The following is a 17,285-nucleotide window of genomic DNA, read 5'->3' as shown; positions in this document are numbered from 1 at the left end:
ACAGTACTACAAAATCTCTCTCTGTTGTAATGAAGGGATTTTTAACTTCCATTACTGCAGAGTGGGAGAGAGAGAGAGTTCCTGCAGGTATTTGCGACCGTCACAGAACGGCCAACTTCACCCCTCTCCCCCATGCGGGAGAGAGAGGGAGCCTTAGAGCGGACCCACCTTAACCTGATCCTTCAAATCTTCACAGGAGAGTCATGACAGTGTGAAGGTGTAAACTTGGCAGTAGAAAACCTAAACAGTATTTTTGACCTCTCAGCTTCCCTATCTATCAAATCTAAAAATGTCAAGCAGGCAAGCTAAGAAAATTAACAACAATGACAAATGGTTTGATGAAGAATGTAAAAACCTAAGAAAGAAATTGAGAAACCTATCCAACCAAAAACATAGAGACCCAGAAAACCTAAGTCTATGCCTTCACTATGGTGAATCACTAAAATAATATAGAAACAGCATGTCAGAAATCAGCTCAATGTAATTGAAGAATCCGTGGACTCTAACCACTTCTGGGAAAATCAGAAAAAATAAAAAAACAATAACACAAAGAGTTATCTCTCCAAAACGGAGATGTATTGATAAACCACTTCTCCAATATTTTTGTCCCTATTGTCACGCCTGCACCCTCTCTCCCTCTGTGGTGCTCGAGGGCGTCAGGCTGCCCTTCATTACACAAAACTGTCAGCATCATTACGCGCATCAGCGCTCATTGGACTCACCTGGACTCACCTGGACTCCTTCAGCTTGTTGATTCCCCGATCTATATCTGTCTGTTCCTCTGTTGGTTCCCCGTGTCAGCATTATTGTCGTTTAAGTTTCCCCTGTCCAAGCACTGTCCGTATTCTGTTCCTGTCCGTTGGTTATTAAATGTTCACTCCCTGTACCTGCTTCTCATCTCCAGCATCTGTCCTCACAGAATGCTGACACCCATATGTGAAGCAACAGGGATTTTTTTTTTTTGGTGACGTCGGGTCCGGATGCTGTCGCCGATGGAACTGGGGGTGCCTTAGTTGGCTCGTCGGGCTTCCACACCTTAGCTGGCTTGAAAGGATTTCTTGTCTCGGTTGGCTCTGCAGGCGCCCACCCTACGTCATGCCTCAGCCGGCTCATCGAGCTCCCATGCCTCAGCCGGCTCGTCAAGCTCCCACACCTCAGCGGGATCATCAGGCCTTCACCCCTCAGCCCGATCATCAGGCACTCACGCCTCTGCCGGCTCGTTGGGCTCCCACGCCTCTGCCGGCTTGTTGGGCTTCTACACCTCAGTCGGCTTGTCCAGAGCCCATGCCTCGGCTGGCCCGTCAGGCTCGCCCAGGTGGGACATCGGGTGAGGCCCCTGGGGGGAGTACTGTCACGCCTGCTCATGCTCTTCCTCTCTGGTGCTTGAGGGTGCCAGGGTGACCTTCATTACGCGCACCTGTCACCATCATTATGCGCATCAGCACTCCTTGTACTCACTTGGACTCTTTCACCTTGTTGATGGCCCCATCTATATCTGTCTGTTCCTCCATTGGTTCCCCATGTCAGCATTATTGTCGTTCAAGTTTCCCCTGTCCAGACGCTGTATTCTGTTCCTGTCCGTTGGTTATTAAATGCTCACTCCCTGTACCTGCTTCTCGTCTCCAGCATCTGTCCTCGCACCTATAACAAAGAACAAACAGCAAAAACATGTACATGATCAAATACAAATCTTAGAATCAACTATTAACGACTACCAGAACCCACTGGTTCTCCAATTACATTAAATGAACTTCAGGACAAAATACAAACCCTCCAACCCAAAACGGTGTGTGTTCTTTAGCCCACCTTAACTCTTGGCGTTCCCCTAGGATAGGGGGCGCTAAAGCGATTTTAGAAAAAAAATTGTGCCCATTTTAAATGGCCTCCTACTCAAACTCAGAAGCTAGGATATGCATATAATTAATGCTTGTGGATAGAAAACACCCTAAAGTTTCTAAAACTGTTTGAATGGTGTCTGAGTATAACAGAACTCATATGGCAGTCAAAACCCCGAGACAGATGGAAACAGGAAGTGGAATTCTGAATTGCGAACTCAACTTCATCACGTTGCCTATTAATCACACCGTGAGCTATGGTTCATTGAGCACTTCCTATTGCTTCCACTAGATGTCCCCAGTCTTCACAAATTGGTTTGAGCCTTCTACTGTTAAAATTGAATGAATGAGACGCTGTGGAACGTGGTCACACGGAGAGGGCCATCACCATTATGACGCCGGCGCCCCTGGTTCCCCTCCCCTTTCGAAACGTTTTGAAACACAATGCAATCGTCCCCCTCGAATCTTATTGGCTCTCTTGTTGAAACAGGCCCTGAAGATTTGTTATACAACGTTTGACATGTTTGAACGAACCTAAATGGGAAAAAAATGCTTTTTGTCGAAATGGCTGTCCCGCGCCCGACGGAGGATTTGGATCAGCCTTCAGACGCGCTAACAAGAACAAGCTAATTGAACATAATGGATGAACTTTTTCAAACGAAAATACATTTGTTGTGGACCTGAGATTCCTGGAAGTGCTTTCTGATGAAGACAACCAAAGGTAAGGGATTATTGACAATAGTATACAAGACTAGATGTGATATGCGATTGTTCCAAGATGGCGCTGACATGTAACGTTAGCCTATTTTTCAGAGTATCGCATCCCCTTTCATCGCAAAGTATGATTACCCAGTAAAGTTAATTTTAAATCTGGTATTACAGGTGCTTTCAAGAGATATTCATCTATAAATCTTAGAATGACAATATTACATTTTAAAAATGTTTTCGAATAGTAATTTAGTAAATTGTAGCTCTGTTTCATCGGATGCATTTGAGGGAAAATAGTTAGTCAACGTTACGCACCGATGTAAAATGCTGTTTTTATATATAAATATGAACTTTTTCGAACAAAAGAATGCATGTATTGTGTAACATGATGTCCTAGGTGGGTCATCTGATGAAGATTGTCAAAGGTTAGTGCTGCATTTAGCTGTTTTTTGGTTATTTGTGATGCATGTGGTTGGTCGGAAAATGGCTATGTGGCTACTTTTACGATATACTCCTCTAACATAATCTAATGTTTTGCTTTTGCTGTAAAGCCTTTTTGAAATCGGACAGCGTGGTTCGATTCAGGAGAGGTGTATCTATAAAACGATATGATTTTAATAATATATATATTTTTTTTAATTATTACATTTTGTTATGCTAATGGCGATATGATTTTTCGCTGGATTTTTCACTGGCCACACAGGGGTTAATCTTTTCTTTTTATTGGCCAGTCTGAAATATGGCTTTTTCTTTGCAACTCTGCCTAGAAGGCCAGCATCTTGGAGTCGCCTCTTCGCTGTTGACGTTGATACTGGTGTTTTGCAGGTACTATTTAATAAAGCTGCATGGTCCACAGCTTATATAAAGGTTACATTTAAAATAAAGATATTTTTTAATTATCGATGTTGTCGTTTTTATTTTACCTTTATTTAACTAGGCAAGTCAGTTTAGAACAAATTCTTATTTACATTGACAGCCTACCCTGGCCAAACCCGGACGACGCTGGGCCAATTGTGCGCCGCCCTATGGGACTCCCAATCATGGCCGGATGTGATAAAGCTTGGAGTCGTTCAGCCACGACTCGGTGAAACATAAGATATTACAGTTTGTAATGTCGCGTTGGTAGGATAATCTTGATCGTAGGTCATCCATTTTATTTTCCAATGATGGCACGTTGGCCCCTTAGAACGAATGGCAGTGGGAGTCCTCTGAACTTCCGGTTTGGAGCGAGCAGTCGCACCACGCTTCGCTCCACAGGTAATATTCCACTTCGCTACATTACAACGGCTTGATTTGTTTGATCTGAGCAATTCTTCTTAGCTAGCTACATAGCCGTCTTTGTATCAAAGATAATTGTGTAGTTTAGAGTAACTGAGTAATTATCGAGGCTAGCTATCTTCGTCCTCCTAACGTAGTCAACACTGCTAGCTGCTAGCTAGCTAGTCATCACTGTTAGCTAGCCAACTTCTACCGACTAGCAGCACCGCAGAAACTATTACATTACAACGCAACGACTTGATTAGTGTGGTGTTAGTTAGCCAGCTACATAGTTGTCTGTGCTGTTTCTGTATCTAAGATAATTGTGTAGTTTGAGTTTGAGTATTATCGAGGTGTGCTAGCCAGCCGCGACGCGGCGTCAGACTTACTCAACACACCTAGTCATCATTAACCCACTGCCAGATAGCCATCCGTTACCGACTAGCAGCGCTGTAGTTACTAATACTTCACAACGGAACGATTTGACTAGTGCAGTGTTACCTAGCTAGCTACCTAGTTGTCTTTGTCATAGTTTGATAATTGTTAATTGATAATTGTTAGCTAGCCAGCCATCGAGGTTAGCTAGCCAGCTATTTCCGTACCCCGCGACGCCATTTTTCCTAACCTAGCCAACTATTACCGACGAGCAGCATTGTTGAAACTAAATACACTACAAGGAACGTCTTGATTAGTGTTATGTTAGCTAGCTAGCTACAAAGTTGCTTTGTATCATGACAAGGTGTAGTACTGAAACTACCGAGGTTACCTAGCCAGCTACACGTTCAAAGTCAACAACGCAGCCACTGCTAGCTAGCCTACTCCACCAGCCAGCAGTACTGTATCATTTTAGTCAATAACATTTTTGCAACGTAAGCTTAACTTCCTGAACATTCGAGACGTGTAGTCCACTTGTCACTCCAATCTCATTTGCATTAGCGTAGCCTCTTCTGTAGCTTGTCTACTATGTGTCTGCCTATCCCTGTTCTCTCTCCTCTGCACAGGCCATACAAATGCTCCACACCGCGTGGCCGCTGCCGCTCTAACCTGGTGGTCCCAGCGCGCACGACCCACGTGGAGTTCCAGGTCTCTGGCAGCCTCTGGAACTGCCGGTCTGCGGCCAACAAGGCTGAGTTCATCTCAGCCTATGCTACCCTCCAGTCCCTAGACTTCCTGGCGCTGACGGAAACATGGATCACCACAGATAACACTGCTACTCCTACTGCTCTCTCCTCGTCTGACTACGTGTTCTCGCATACCCCTAGAGCATCGAGCCAGCGGGGTGGTGGCACTGGAATCCTCATCTCTCCCAAGTGGACATTCTCTCTTTCTCCCCTGACCCATCTGTCTATCTCCTCATTTGAATTCCATGCTGTCACAGTTACCAGCCCTTTCAAGCTTAACATCCTTATCATTTATCGCCCTCCAGGTTCCCTTGGAGAGTTCATCAATGAGCTTGACGCCTTGATAAGTTCCTTTCCTGAGGATGGCTCACCTCTCACAGTTCTGGGTGACTTTAACCTCCCCACGTCTACCTTCGACTCATTCCTCTCTGCCTCCTTCTTTCCACTCCTCTCCTCTTTCGACCTCACCCTCTCACCTTCCCCCCCTACTCACAAGGCAGGCAATACGCTTGACCTCATCTTTACTAGATGCTGTTCTTCCACTAATCTCATTGCAACTCCCCTCCAAGTCTCCGACCACTACCTTGTATCCTTTTCCCTCTCGCTCTCATCCAACACTTCTCACTCTCCCCCTACTCGGATGGTATTGCGCCGTCCCAACCTTCGCTCTCTCTCTCCCGCTACTCTCTCCTCTTCCATCCTATCATCTCTTCCCTCTGCTCAAACCTTCTCCAACCTATCTCCTGATTCTGCCTCCTCAACCCTCCTCTCCTCCCTCTCTGCATCCTTTGATTTCCTCTGTCCCCTATCCTCCAGGCCGGCTCGGTCCTCCCCTCCTGCTCCGTGGCTCGACGACTCACTGCGAGCTCACAGAACAGGGCTCCGGGCAGCCGAGCGGAAATGGAGGAAAACTCGCCTCCCTGCGGACCTGGCATCCTTTCACTCCCTCCTCTCTACATTTTCCTCTTCTGTCTCTGCTGCTAAAGCCACTTTCTACCACTCTAAACTCCAAGCATCTGCCTCTAACCCTAGGAAGCTCTTTGCTACCTTCTCCTCCCTCCTGAATCCTCCTCACCCTCCCCCCCCCTCCTCCCTCTCTGCGGATGACTTCGTCAACCATTTTGAAAAGAAGGTTGACGACATCCGATCCTCGTTTGCTAAGTCAAACGACACTGCTGGTCCTGCTCACACTGCCCTACCCTGTGCTTTGACCTCTTTCTCCCCTCTCTCTCCAGATGAAATCTCGCGTCTTGTGACGGCCGGCCGCCCAACAACCTGCCCACTTGACCCTATCCCCTCCTCTCTTCTCCAGACCATTTCCGGAGACCTTCTCCCCTACCTCACCTCGCTCATCAACGCATCCTTGACCGCTGGCTACGTCCCTTCCGTCTTCAAGAGAGCGAGAGTTGCACCCCTTCTGAAAAAACCTACACTCGATCCCTCCGATGTCAACAACTACAGGCCAGTATCCCTTCTTTCCTTTCTCTCCAAAACTCTTGAACGCGCCGTGCTTGGCCAGCTCTCTTGCTATCTCTCTCAGAATGACCTTCTTGATCCTAATCAGTCAGGTTTCAAGACTGGGCATTCAACTGAGACTGCTCTTCTCTGTGTCACGGAGGCTCTCCGCACTGCTAAAGCTAACTCTCTCTCCTCTGCTCTCATCCTTCTAGACCTATCTGCTGCCTTTGATACCGTGAACCATCAGATCCTCCTCTCCACCCTCTCCGAGCTGGGCATCTCCGGCACCGCGCACGCTTGGATTGCGTCCTACCTGACAGGTCGCTCCTACCAGGTGGCGTGGCGAGAATCTGTCTCCGCACCACGTGCTCTCACCACTGGTGTCCCCCAGGGCTCTGTTCTTGGCCCACTCCTATTCTCGCTATACACCAAGTCACTTGGCTCTGTCATATCCTCACATGGTCTCTCATATCATTGCTATGCAGATGACACACAATTAATCTTCTCCTTTCCCCCTTCTGACAACCAGGTGGCGAATCGCATCTCTGCATGTCTGGCAGACATATCAGTGTGGATGACGGATCACCACCTCAAGCTGAACCTCGGCAAGACGGAGCTGCTCTTCCTCCCGGGGAAGGACTGCCCGTTCCATGATCTCGCCATCACGGTTGACAACTCCCTTGTGTCCTCCTCCCAGAGTGCTAAGAGCCTTGGCGTGACCCTGGACAACACCCTGTCGTTCTCCACCAACATCAAGGCGGTGACCCGATCCTGTAGGTTCATGCTCTACAACATTCGCAGAGTACGACCCTGCCTCACACAGGAAGCGGCGCAGGTCCTAATCCAGGCACTTGTCATCTCCCGTCTGGATTACTGCAACTCGCTGTTGGCTGGGCTCCCTGCCTGTGCCATTAAACCCCTACAACTCATCCAGAACGCCGCAGCCCGTCTGGTGTTCAACCTTCCCAAGTTCTCTCACGTCACCCCGCTCCTCCACTCTCTCCACTGGCTTCCAGTCGAAGCTCGCATCCGCTACAAGACCATGGTGCTTGCCTACGGAGCTGTGAGGGGAACGGCACCTCCGTACCTTCAGGCTCTGATCAGGCCCTACACCCAAACAAGGGCACTGCGTTCATCCACCTCTGGCCTGCTCGCCTCCCTACCTCTGAGGAAGCACAGTTCCCGCTCAGCCCAGTCAAAACTGTTCGCTGCTCTGGCACCCCAATGGTGGAACAAGCTCCCTCACGACGCCAGGACAGCGGAGTCAATCACCACCTTCCGGAGACACCTGAAACCCCACCTCTTCAAGGAATACCTGGGATAGGATAAAGTAATCCTTCTAACCCCCCCCTTAAAAGATTTAGATGCACTATTGTAAAGTGGTTGTTCCACTGGATATTCTAAGGTGAATGCACCAATTTGTAAGTCGCTCTGGATAAGAGCGTCTGCTAAATGACTAAAATGTAAAAAAAAAAATGTAAATGTAGTTTATTCACTTGCCTACGAATTCTCAGAAGGAAACTTTTTTTTCCTCCAACTTTTCTTCACGCAAATGACGGGGAAAGCAGTACATCCTTCGCGTCTGCCTCGTTAAAGATAAATTCGTATTTTCAGTCATAAGAGACGGTAGCACAAAATAATGTACAAAATAAGTTAAAAAAATAAGTTACAAACAACAAGAAAGAAATAACAAAATAGCACAGTTGGTTAGGAGCATGTAAAACGTCAGCCATCCCCTCCGGCGCCATTCTACTAACCCCATTCTCCAGGGATGGGGGAGAACACTTCGGGGAGAAATCCCCGTAGAGTACCAGCCAGTCGGCTGTGGAGAGCTGACATGACAGCGACACTTCCACCAGGCCAGAGTGGCATCTGGCTACTGGGGTAGAAGAGTAGTAGCTTGTGTAAATTAGCTTTGTTTGCTAAGAATTGCCACTTCGCCCCTGTAGTTCAATGTAGCAAACATTTGCTACATTGAAAGTTTGAGCAGCCCACATTGTTCCGGAATAAAGCAAAATATACAGAGCTTCTGCAGCGTTGAAAACTTTTGTTAGTGTCCTCTATTTGAGACTAAGCTTGCTGGGCTTCCGTGTCTCTCTTCTGACAGGGAATTCTCAATTTGTTCAAGAGAGAATTACACGGCTTTCAAAAACACCATGCCTAGATAAGCCCACACCAAACACACAATTAATTTGAATTTAAAAAAAATGTACGATGTGGAAAATGAATGGCGGTATAGAGTATTGTAACTCAGGCTTGTAAAACACCTTCCGTCACCAGCACACTCACAGGGGTAGGCCTATATGCACTTGGAATATGTGCTGTGAACGGATTGAGCAGTATTTCGAAGCCAATGATATAAACTCAACAAGAAAAGAAACGTCCCTTTTTCAGGACCCTGTCTTTCAAAGATAATTCGTAAAAATCAAAATAACTTCACAGATCTTCATTGTAAAGGGTTTAAACACTGTTTCCCATGCTTGTTCAATGAATCATAAACAATTAATGAACATGCACCTGTGGAATGGTCATTAAGACACTTAACAGCTTACAGATGGTAGGCAATTAAGGTCACAGTTATGAAAACTTAGGACACTAAAGAGGCCTTTCTACTGACTCTGAAAAACACCAAAAGAAAGATGCCCAGGGTCCCTGCTCATCTGCGTGAACGTGCCTTTGGCATGCTGCAAGGAGGCATGAGGACTGCAGATGTGGCCAGGGCAATAAATTGCAATGTCCGTACTATGAGATGCCTAAGACAGCGCTACAGGGAGAAAGGACGGACAGCTGATTGTCCTCGCAGTGGCAGACCACGTGTAACAATGCCTGCACAGGAGCAGTACAGCCGAACATCACACCTGCGGGACAGGTATAGGATGGCCACAACAACTGCCCGAGTTACACCAGGAACACACAATCCCTCCATCAGTGCTCAGACTGTCCGCCATAGGCTGAGAGAGGCTGGACTGAGGGCTTGTAGGCCTGTTGTAAGGTAAGACCTCACCAGACGTCACCGGTAACAACATCGCCTGTGGACATAAACCCACCGTTGCTGGACCAGACAGGCCTGGCAAAAAGTGCTCTTCACTGACGAGTCGCGGTTTTGTTTTGATGGTCGGATTTGTGTTTATCGTCGAAGGAATGAGTGTTACACCGAGGCCTGTACTCTGGAGCGGGATCCATGTGGAGGGTCCGTCATGGTCTGGGGTGGTGTGTCACAGCATCATCGGACTGAGCTTGTTGTCATTGCAGGCAATCTCAACGCTGTACGTTACAGGGAAGACATCCTCCTCCCTCATGTGGTACCCTTCCTGCAGGCTCATCCTGACATGACCCTCCAGCATGACAATGCCACCAGCCATACTGCTCGTTCTGTGCCTGATTTCCTGAAAGACAGGAATGTCAGTGTTCTGCCATGGCCAGCGAAGAGCCCGGATCTCAATCCCATTGAACAAGTCTGGGACCTGTTGGATCGGAGGGTGAGGGCTAGGAAACTTGCAGGTGCCTTGGTGGAAGAGTGGGATAACATCTCACAGCAAGAACTGGAAAATCTGGTGCAGTCCATGAGGAGGAGATGTACTGCAGTACTTAATGCAGCTGGTGGCCACACCAGATACTGACTGTTACTTTTGACCCCCCCCCCCCCCCCGCCCTTTTTTCAGGGACAAATGATTCAATTTCTGTTAGTCACATGTCTGTGGGACTTGTTCAGTTTATGTCTCAGTTGTTGAATCTTGTTATGTTCATACAAATATTTACACATGTTAAGTTTGCTTAAAATAAACACAGTTGACAGTGAGAGGACATTTCTTTTTTTGCAGAGCTTAGATGAAGAGAAACGTGTGCCAATGTTAATGAGTGCTATGGGAGGTAAAGCTTATGCTTTGCTGAGAAGTTTGACTTCTAGAAAACCATCTGAGCTCAGTTTTGATGACATTGTGAAAACAATGCAAGCGCATTTGGCGCCAAAACCATTGCTCATAGCAGGTTTCAGATTTCATAAGTGCAATCAGGATGAAGGAGAATCTATTACAGCCTACGTAGTTGAGCTAAAGACATTGTCAGAACACTGCCACTTCGGAGAGGGACTGAATGATGCATTGAGAGACCATTTGGTATATGGAATACTGAAAGAGAGTATCCAAAAGATACTGCTGGCCGATGTTGATCTCACTTTCAAGAAATCTCTGTAGCCATGGAAACAGTCAGCGGAGATGCTATAGCGCTACGGTCAGGAGTAAAAATACATGTGAACAAGATGGCAGCAGTAAATAAATCACAGAAAACAACCGGAGATCGTGGTGTGTTAACATTGAGGCAAAGGCTGGCATAATGCATCCCAAGCAGATTCAAGACTGAAAAGTGCCTGATATTTAACAAAATAGCGCACATTCAGAGAGTTTGTCGCTCTGAGACAACTAAAAGTGCTAAAGACAGAAAAATACAAATTTCAAGAGTAAGAAGAGCAGTGATGTGCATACTGTCGATGACAAATTAGACCAAGAGAGTGACAATGGATTAGCTAGCCTGGAGATCTACAATGTGAAAAATGACTTGAAACAAGCTATCTGGCTAACACCACAAGTGAATGGACAGACTGTGAAAATTGAGTTAGACACAGTCTATGCTGTATAAGTGATGTCACAAAGTGAGTTAAAGAGGCATTTCAAGAATGCAAAGTTGAAGCCATCAACTGTACAACTGAGATGCTTCCTCTTGGAGTGATGTCTGTGACTGTTAAAGCAGTGGTGGATAAAGTACCCAATTGTTATACTTAAGTAAATAGAAAATGACTCAAGTAAAAGTGAAAGTCACCCAGTAAAATACTACTTGAGTAAAAGTTTTAAAGTATTTGGTTTTAAATATACTTAAGTATCAAAAGTAAATGTAATTACGAAGATATACTTAAGTATCAAAAGTAAAAGCAAAAATAGAAATAATTTCTAATTCCTTTTGTTAAGCAAACCAGATGGCATCATTTTCTTGTTTTTTTAATTTACGGATAGCCATGGGCACGCTCCAACACTCAGACATCATTTACAAACGAAGTATGTGTTTAGTGAGTCCATCAAATCAGAGGCAGTAGGGATGACCAGTTAGGGGGAGTGATGAGCTCTACAGCAGAGTCTCACAACTCAATCGCTGGTTTTTAATTTACGGATAGCCAGGGGCACGCTCCAACACTCAGACATCATTTACAAACGAAGTATGCGTTTAGTGAGTCCACCAAATCAGAGGCAGTAGGGATGACCAGTTAGGGGGAGTGATGAGTTCTACAGCAGAGTCTCACAACTCAATCGCTGGTTGAAAACTGTTTTCTGCCCCTCCCAAAAGATAGAATTTGTAGATAATTGGCCTTCTTTCTGGGACTCACCCACAAACATTTACATTTACATTTACGTCATTTAGCAGACGCTCTTATCCAGAGCGACTTACAAATTGGTGCATTCACCTTATGATATCCGAACCTGGCCTGTTGAGGAGTGACGGACTCCAACCTAGCTGGAGGGGTGCTCTCATCTTATCTACGAACATAGACAGGGCTCTAACTACCCTAGCTCCACAATGAAATAGGGTGCAGGCCAGGCAGCAGGCTGTTAGCCAGCCTGCCAGCTGAGTGGAGTCTGCCACTAGCACAGTCAGTGTAGTCAGCTCAGCTATCCCCATTGAGACCGTGTCTGTGCCTCGACCTAGGTTGGGCAAAACTAAACATGGCGGTGTTCGCCTTAGCAATCTCACTAGAATAAAGACCTCCTCCATTCCTGCCCTTATTTACAGAGATCGTGATACCTCACATCTCAAAATAGGGCTACTTAATGTTAGATCCCTCACTTCAAAGGCAGTTATAGTCAATTAACTAATCATTGATCATAATCTTGATGTGATTGCCTGACTGAAACATGGCTTAAGCCTGATGAATTTACTGTGTTAAATGAGGCCTCACCTCCTGGTTACACTAGTGACCATATCCCCCGTGCATCCCGCAAAGGCGGAGGTGTTGCTAACATTTACGATAGCAAATTTCAATTTACAAAAAAAATATTTTAAAAAAAACAACGACGTTTTCGTCTTTTGAGCTTCTAGTCATGAAATCTATGCAGCCTACTCAATCACTTTTTATAGCTACTGTTTACAGGCCTCCTGGGCCATATACAGCGTTCCTCACTGAGTTCCCTGAATTCCTATCGGACATTGCAGTCACAGCAGATAATATTCTAATTTTTGGTGACTTTAATATTCACATGGAAAAGTCCACAGACCCACTCCAAAAGGCTTTCGGAGCCATCATCGACTCAGTGGGTTTTGTCCAAGATGTCTCTCAACCTACTCACTGCCACAGTCATACTCTGGAGCTAGTTTTGTCCCGTGGAATAAATGTTGTGGATCTTAATGTTTTTCCTCATAATCCTGGACTATTGGACCACCATTTTATTACGTTTGCAATCGCAACAAATAATTTGCTCAGACCCCAACCAAGGAGCATCAAAAGTCGTGCTATAAATTCTCAGACAACCCATAGATTCCTTGATGCCCTTCCAGACTCCCTTTGCCTACCCAAGGACATCAGAGGACAAAAATCAGTTAACCACCTAACTGAGGAACTCAATTTAACTTTGCGCAATACCCTAGATACAGTTGCATCCCTAAAAACTAAAAACACTTGTCATAAGAAACTAGCTCCCTGGTATACAGAAAATACATGAGCTCTGAAGCAAGCTTCCAGAAACTTAGAACGGAAATGGCACCACACTAAACTGGAAGTCTTCCGACTAGCTTGGAAAGACAGTACCGTGCAGTATCGAAGAGCCCTCACTGCTGCTCGAACATCCTATTTTTCAAACTTAATTGAGGAAAATAAGAACAATCCGAAATTTCTTTTTGATACTGTCGCAAAACTAACTAAAAGGCAGCATTCCCCATAGAGAGGATGGCTTTCACTTCAGCAGTAATAAATTCATAAACTTCTTTGAGGAAAAGATCATGATCATTCGAAGCAAATTACGGACTCCTCTTTAAATCTGCGTATTCCTCCAAAGCTCCATTGTCCTGAGTCTGCACAACTCTGCCAGGACCTAGGGAGACACTAAAGTGTTTTAGTACTATATCTTTTGACACAATGATGAAAATAATCATGGCCTCTAAACCTTCAAGCTGCATACTGGACCCTATTCCAACTAAACTACTGAAAGAGCTGCTTCCTGTGCTTGGCCCTCCTATGTTGAACATAATAAACTGCTCTCTATCCACTGGATGTGTACCAAATTCACTAAAAGTGGCAGTAATAAAGCCTCTCTTGAAAAAGCCAAATCTTGACCCAGAAAATATAAAAAACTATCGGCCTATATAGAATCTTCCATTCCTCTCAAAAATTTTGGAAAAAGCTGTTCACTGGTCACGGCAGCAAATCACTGCCTTCCTGAAGACAAACAATGTATACGAAACGCTTCAGTCTGGTTTTAGACCCCATCATAGCACTGAGACTGCAATTGTGAAGGTGGTAAATGACCTTTTAATGATGTCAGACCGAGGCTCTGCATCTGTCCTCGCGCTCCTAGATCTTAGTGCTGCTTTTGATACCATCGATCACCACATTCTTTTGGAGAGATTGGAAACCCAAATTGGTCTACACGGACAAGTTCTGGCCTGGTTCAGATCTTATCTGTCGGAAAGATATCAGTTTGTCTCTGTGAATGGTTTGTCCTCTGACAAATCAACTGTAAATTTCGGTGTTTCTCAAGGTTCCGTTTTAGGACCACTATTGTTTTCATTACATATTTTACCTCTTGGGGATGTCATTCGAAAACATAATGTTAAATTTCACTGCTATGCGGATGACACACAGCTGTACATTTCAATGAAACATGGTGAAGCCCCAAAATTGCCCTCGCTAGAAGCATGTGTTTCAGACATAAGGAAGTGGATGGCTGCAAACGTTCTACTTTTAAACTCGGACAAAACAGAGATGCTTGCTCTAGGTCCCAAGAAACAAAGAGATCTTCTGTTGAATCTGACAATTAATCTTGATGGTTGTACAGTTGTCTCAAATACAACTGTGAAGGACCTCGGCGTTACTCTGGACCCTGATCTCTCTTTTGAAGAACATATCAAGACTGTTTCAATGACAGCTTTTTTCCATCTACGTAACATTACAAAAATCAGAAACTTTCTATCCAAAAATGACGCAGAAAAATTAATCCATGCCTTTGTTACTTCTAGGTTGGACTACTGCAATGCTCTACTTTCCGGCTACCCGGATAAAGCACTTAATAAACTTCAGTTAGTGCTAAATACGGCTGCTAGAATCCTGACTAGAACCCAAAAATTTGATCATATTACTCCAGTGCTAGCCTCCCTACACTGGCTTCCTGTTAAGGCAAGGGCTGATTTCAAGGTTTTACTGCTAACCTACGAAGCATTACATGGGCTTGCTCCTACCTATCTTTTTGATTTGGTCCTGCCGTACATACCTACACGTACGCTACGGTCACAAGACGCAGGCCTCCTAATTGTCCCTAGAATTTCTAAGCAAACAGCTGGAGGCAGGGCTTTCTCCTATAGAGCTCCATTTTTATGGAATGGTCTGCCTACCCATGTGAGAGATGCAGACTCGGTCTCAACCTTTAAGTCTTTACTGAAGACTCATCTCTTCAGTGGGTCCTATGATTGAGTGTAGTCTGGCCCAGGAGTGTGAAGGTGAACGGAAAGGCTCTGGAGCAACGAACCGCCCTTGCTGTCTCTGCCTGGCCGGTTCCCCTCTCTCCACTGGGATTCTCTGCCTCTAACCCTATTACAGGGGCTGAGTCACTGGCTTATTGGTGTTCTTCCATGCCGTCCCTAGGAGGGGTTTGTCACTTGAGTGGGTTGAGTCACTGACGTGGTCTTCCTGTCTGGGTTGGCGCCCCCCCTTCGGTTGTGCCGTGGCGGAGATCTTTGTGGGCTATACTCGGCCTTGTCTCAGGATGGTAAGTTGGTGGTTGAAGATATCCCTCTAGTGGTGTGGGGGCTGTGCTTTGGCAAAGTGGGTGGGGTTATATCCTTCCTGTTTGGCCCTGTCCGGGGGTATCGTCGGATGGGGCCACAGTGTCACCTGACCCCTCCTGTCTCAGCCTTCAGTATTTATGCTGCAGTAGTTTATGTGTCGGGGGGCTAGGGTCAGTTTGTTATATCTGGAGTATTTCTCCTGTCTTATCCGGTGTCCTGTGTGAATTTAAGTATGCTCTCTTTATTTCTCTCTTTCTCTCTTTCTCTCTCTCTCTCTCTCGGAGGACCTGAGCCCTAGGACCATGCCTCAAGACTACCTGGCCTGATGATTCCTTTCTGGCCCCAGTCCACCTGGCCGTGCTGCTGCTCCAGTTTCAACTATTCTGCCTGCGGCTATGGAACCCTGACCTGTTCACCGGACGTGCTACCTGTCCCAGACCTGCTGTTTTCAACTCTCTAGAGACAGCAGGAGCGGTAGAGATACTCTCAATGATCGGCTATGAGAAGCCAACTGACATTTACTCTTGAGGTGCTGACTTGTTGCACCCTCGACAACTGTGATTATTATTATTTGACCATGCTGGTCATTTATGAACATTTGAACATCTTGGCCATGTTCTGTTATAATCTCCACCCGGCACAGCCAGAATAGGACTGGCCACCCCTCATAGCCTGGTTCCTCTCTAGGTTTCTTCCTAGGTTTTGGCCTTTCTAGGGAGTTTTTCCTAGCCACCGTGCTTCTACACCTGCATTGCTTGCTGTTTGGGGTTTTAGGCTGGGTTTCTGTACAGCACTTTGAGATATCAGCTGATGTAAGAAGGGCTATATAAATAATTTTGATTTGATGTTCTCTTGATAGGCGTGTGACCATTTTCTTGTCCTGCTAAGCATTAAAAATGTAACCAGTACTTTTGGGTGTCAGGGAATGTATGGAGTAAAAAGTACATAATTTTCTTTAGCGATGTAGTGAAGTAAAAGTACAAGTTTTCAAAAATATAAATAGCAAAGTAAAGTACAGATACCCTAAAAAACGACTTAAGTAGTAGTACTTTCAAGTATTTTTACTTAAATACTTCACACCTCTGCATTTAAGTACAATGACCAACAGTGCAAGTAGGATCTGTACGTGATCAAGTCAGTTGGACCAGTTCTCTGTGGTCGTGAATTCTAAATTTTATTTTTTTATTTAACATTTATTTTACTAGGCAAGTCAGTTAAGAACAAATTCTTATTTACAAAGACGGCCTACCCCGGCCAAACCCGGATGACGCTGGGCTAATTGTGCATCGCCCTAAGGGGCTCCCAATCACGGCCGGATGTTAAACAGCCTGGATTCGAACCAGGGACCAGGGTCACACCCAGTTCCATACTCTATCCGCCAGAAAGTGGGAACTGAGCTGGATAGGTTGGATGCCAAAGGGATACTGTCCAAAGTGGACTGGAGCCCATGGGCTACTCCAGTTGTGCCTGTGGCAAAGAAGAATGGAGCCGTGAGACTGTGCTGTGATTTCAAAGTCACTGTCAACCCAATGCTTCAATCAGAGTAATATCCACTACTGAGAATAGAGGATATCTTTGCAACACTCTCAGGGGGACAGCACCGAAGAATATCTACAGATGGAGATAGAGGAAGACTGGTTTCTGGTGTAGGTGTTTGACTATTGACACACTCAAGGGGTTGTATTGCTACAACAGGCTATTCTTTGGCATTGCGTCTGCATCAGCACTGTGGCAGAGAGCTATGGACCAGGTGTTACAAGGCTGTCCCGGCACACGATGTTGTCTGGATGACATTATAGTTACTGAGGACAATGATGGCATTCATCTGGAGAACCTCACATGGTTCTTGAAGAGACTGGAAGACTATGGACTTTGTGCAAGAAGTGACAAGTCTGAGTTTGTCAAGACAACTATCACATACTGT

Source organism: Salmo salar, chromosome 09 (assembly GCF_965601325.2).
Source record: "Salmo salar chromosome 09, fSalSal1, whole genome shotgun sequence".
Taxonomy (NCBI): domain Eukaryota; kingdom Metazoa; phylum Chordata; class Actinopteri; order Salmoniformes; family Salmonidae; genus Salmo; species Salmo salar.
Note: the sequence above shows the minus strand (reverse complement) of the source record.